Genomic DNA, 5,325 nt, shown 5'->3' with positions numbered 1-5,325 from the left:
CCACAATCAAACAGGGAAGAAGAGAGATGGCACTGAGTTTCGAGGCCTCCAAGCCTCGATGGCCCAAAAAATTAGGGAAGAAGAAAGATAGCACTCAAGCTTCGAGGCCTCCAAGACTTAATGGCTGAAAAAATTACAAAAAGAAAAGAAAAGCACAGAGGGCACCTTCAACCAAAGGGACTTTGTTCTGAAACTGGAACTTTGTTCCTTCTTTTGCTTAAAGGAACTTTCCTCATTTTCCCATATGGTCAAAAGACAGTATGCTCCCCCGGGAGCATACCCAAAATTTCTGTGCTCCACTGGGACTATATCCATTATTCCTGACCATATCCAATATTCCCACCACAATTATTAAGATTAAAAACCAAAAAAACTTAAAGAGCACGTTTACTGTGCTCCGTGAGGTATACTCCCTCGTTCATACAATCTGCTTGGAAGGACTTTTTCAATCTAAATTTGGCCGAAGACAATGTTTCATGCGGAGCTGGACAGGATTTCTACAATATGCGATTCCAAAGGGTATAAAGCATCCTTAAAGATGGTTGTAAATAGGTGTTTTATCTAAAAACAATTGAAACTAGCTGTCCAATTTTATTTTTTTTGGGTAATTAACGGTCCAAATATTTTTTTAATAGAATTATTGTTTCTAATTTTTAAATTTCATTTATTTTTCATATTCATGATCATGTTAGAGATTACATGTCCTTAAAAATTAAGTCCAAAAATCTATCTTAATAATAGATTTTTAAGAAGGGACTCATTTCTACATAGACTCATAGAAACCATATCTTTTTTATAACACCACCTTCGTCACTATATGATTCTTCAAAAAAAAAAAAAATTGAAATTTGAGTTTTCTAGATCTCACCCTTTAAAAATTGGATAATTTCTATTCAATCTAAAAACATTATTTTTTTCAAGTGCATAGAGGGTGTAATTAGGATTTTTTTTTTAATTGAAGGTAATCTATATGTTAAAGTCCTCATGCCGGTGAGCATCCTAAGAAATATGCCTTTTTAAGCTTTGTCATTTAAAAAAAATATAGTCCTCATATTTTGATTTTTGAACATAGGCCATCTAAATTTCTGACAGTCATATCTAGGTGTTGGACCTCCATGGCAGGTTTTATGCACCTAGTAGACAAGTGACTTACTTGATGATTATCTTATCTAGAGTTCATCCCAAATCAATATTTTATGTATAAAAGTGATGCGGAGCGGTGCCATTTATTGATTGATCATCCTAAACTTAAAGGGGTTTCTCAATTACTAAAGAGACTTGGAGAGGTTTCCTATCTCTTTTTCAAAAATATTTGCCATTAGTTAGTTTGGTTTAAAATGACATCCCTAAGTTAACCTCCTCAACATCCACTTCAAGGGAGTTGGGAGTTGGCTTAGTGATGGTGACAACTCCCTTAAGGCACGTTCGGTTGGTGTGTAAATATTTTCATGGAGAAATATTTCTCTAGAAAAATATTTACATATGTAAATGTTTCATAAGAAAGCTTTTGTAAATTTTATTTTCTCTATATTTCTTAATACGTTTTAAAAGCAATATGCAATGAATTTCATATGTTTGGTATTTAAATATATTTTGTAAATATATAATTATATACATGTATTATTTAAATATTATAAAAAATTTATTTATTTAAATATTGTATATTAAATATTATTGGACTATTATTTATAAATTAAAGATAAATTCATATGATAAAATATATTTATATATTTTCTATTTATATATATTATAAAAATATATATTATATTAAAAATAACACAAATAGATTAATAATATATATATATATATAGGCGAGGCTCTAAACACTCAAATTAAGGCACACCGCAAAAATTCATGAAAAGAGGTTGTTTCGGCGCTGAAAAATCCTCAAATCGATTATTTCGACTTCAAGATGTATGAACAAGAGAAAAAATAAGTTTCAAGTCTTAAAAATAGTGCATCTTATAATGATTTTTTGAACCGTCAATTTTCAAAATTTTCAATTGTTCATAGATATGCTCGATCTACACTATTTTTTAAGCTTGGATGCCGAGTTTTGGGTTTCAGGCCCAAGCCTGAAATTAGCCCAAAACCAGCTCAAAGCCCAAGGCCCTTGGTAGACAATCTTTCTATATTTCCCCTACAGCATAAAACATTTTCCCTTATCTAATCGTTCATTCAGAATGGACTGTTGAGATGGCCCCAATCACAATATCACATCTCTACACCATTTTATTTTATTTAAAAAAAACTATTTTGACACCAAATTTTGGTCGTCCACTCCTCTCTTAAACTCAAAAATATATATATATATATATATATAGGATTAGCCCACTAGCTCATATGAACAAATGAGCCCAACGTCTCATATTGAATCTGGGCCGATCTGACGATCACGGATGTCCGGTAGTGTTTGAATTTTAAAAGATTTCAAGTTTTTTAAATCCAAATTACTTGAAATTTTAGGTGTGTGTTTATCAAAAATAGGTGAATTTTTGAAAAATATCAAAAAAAAGATTTACATGAAATAAATTGATCAAAATACCCTGTAAACATTTTGGGGGGTATTTTGATTATTTTACTTTTCACCAATAATTTTTTTTTATAATGGTTTTAGGTGGCCCTTGATGATAAGAACACACACCTAAAATTTCAAGTAATTTGGATTAGTAGAAAATAAAATAAAATTCAAGAACTATCAGACATCTATGATCGTCAAATCGGCCTAGATTCAATCTGGGCTATTGGGCTTATATGTTCATATGAGCTAATAGGCTAATCTCATCTTTTCTCATATATATATATATATATATATATATATATATATATATATATATATATATATATATATATATATATATATATATATATATATATATATATATATATATATATATATATATATATATATATATATATATATATATATATATATATATATATATACAGTGTTCCTCTTCTTGTGCCTTTGAATCTACAGGTACCTGCGGAGCACCAAGAAACCACCCACCCTCGTACATCTATAACAGTCACAATGGTATTATTGAAACTCGCTTGAACATGAATAACTCCTTTGGGTATTCTACGTCCATTCTTACGTGAACCAGTACGTCCATTTCTAAGCAAACCAATTCTTGGTATAAGTTTTTTCATATTTTATTATCTCATAAATATGAGTCAAAGATATTCGGATATATCCATTTCATGTCAAAAATAGATCTTTATTTGTTGGGCACCCTGTGAAGTCCTCTTTTAGAAATAGAAAAATTACGCCTGTCTCTGTTTATATCTCGGATTGGAATAAATTACTATAATTCATCCTCGCTTACGAATCAGTCGACATTTTTCACAAATCTTACGAACAGAGGCTCTTACGTACGAAACTTAATAGTACACCACTTCTGCGAATGGCTCGTAATGCTCTATATATATATATATATATATATATATATATATATAGGGTTGTGAATGGTGGATTTATTAATTTTGTAGTTTATTTCTTTAAAAAAGTTACCTTGGAGGGGCAAATTTGTAAATACTGCTACAAGGCAAAGGGTACTTTTGTCATCTCCATAAGGGGTAAAATTGAAATTTTAACTAAAAGGCAATGACACTATACAAATAAAGTTTCAAGACACTAACTTCTAAAATAACATTGTACTTTTATGAAAATTTCAAATTTGCTCTTGCTTAATGGTAAAGTTACCTATTTAAATAATTTTTTAGTAAAAAAGTTATCATTGTTTTGATAAATACACTCATCACAACCCCTTGTAACTTGAACCTTTGTATTTTCTTGCTTAATGGTAAAGTTACCTATTTAAAGAATTTTTTAATAAAAAAATAATCATTATTTTGATAAATACACCCATCACAACCCCTTATTGTAACTTGAACCTTTGTATTTTTTAGGGGTTGTGATGGATGTGATAGGTGTATTTATCAAAACAATAAGAGGTTGTGATGGGTGTATTTATTAAAACAATAATTACTTTTTTATTAAAAATTTATTAGGTAACTTTACTATCAAGCAAGAACAAATTTGAAATTTTCACAAAAGTATGATGTCATTTTGGAAGTTAGTGTCCTGAAATTTTATTTGTATAGTGCCCTTGTCATTTAATTAAACTTTCAATTTTACTCCTTCTAGAGATGACAAAAGTACCATTTGTCTTGTAATAATATTTACAAAATTATCCCACAAAAATAACTTTTTTAAAAAAATAAACTATAAAATTAATAAATCCACCCTTCACAACTCTTTGTATCTTGAACCTTTGTAATTTGAAGGGTTGTGAAGTTTAGATTATCCCATATATATATATATATATATATATATATATATATATATATATATATATATATATATATATATATATATATATATATATATGGGATACAAAGATGGTATATAGTAATAAAAGTGAGTAATAGACAAAAAACATAAAATTCATATATAGAAACAAAGAGTCAAGGTAAGGCACTTACATAGATAGTAGTCGTGATAGTAGATAACCATAAGACGTATACAGAAGCACATTCTTACAAGGCACACAACACATAACACACTCTTACAAAGTACACTCTTACAAGGCACTCAACCTAAGACTCTTAAGAAGACTATTGTAGGAAGCTCTGTAACTTTTCTATCTGAAGGTGTCTCTTCCTTTGGTATGGGCTCCCTTTTATAGAAGAGGGAGGGCGAACTTCAAATGGTTTTAAATCGGCAACGACAAAGTAAATATAAGATTCGCACCGACAAAGTAAAAGATGCGCTTTACATTAAGAAAAGTAAAAGATTCTTCTACAGTGTTTTGTCGGCAATAATGGTTTTTATTATAAAGCTTTTCTGGACACGTGTCCTAAATAGTCTGGAGTCGTACCGCCTTTGATTTTTTCTTTCTTTAATTTATTGGGGAAAATATTCCCATACAGTCGTCTCCGTTTGGAGGGTCACAATCTTCTAAATCATTTTTTGAGAAAGTAGGGGTTTGAACTTCATCTTCTTCAAGGGCAAATAATAGCCTTTTTCTAATCTTAGCTTTAGAAAGAGTTGGATTCTTCTGTTGCATTAGTGAAATGTATTTAGAGAATCATATGTCAGATTGTGGCGCAAAATTTCTAATGGCTTTCATATAAATTTTCTCTGGCTCTAGAGATTCATTTTTATAGGCACGCCACCATTTAATTGAAATCTGTTGTTGTAGTTCTGGAATATAATCCCATTGATTCAAATTATCCTCAGAAATTTGGTAGGACCATTTTAAAATCCATGAGACCTAATATAAGACCATAAAATAAATGTGGTAGTCTCCTTTTAGACTA

Source organism: Amborella trichopoda, chromosome 11 (assembly GCF_054954075.1).
Source record: "Amborella trichopoda isolate Santa Cruz 75 chromosome 11, AtrichopodaSantaCruz75HAP2 v2.0, whole genome shotgun sequence".
Classification (NCBI taxonomy): domain Eukaryota; kingdom Viridiplantae; phylum Streptophyta; class Magnoliopsida; order Amborellales; family Amborellaceae; genus Amborella; species Amborella trichopoda.
The sequence above is the reverse complement of the archived record's forward strand: the minus strand, read 5'-3'. Positions refer to the sequence as shown.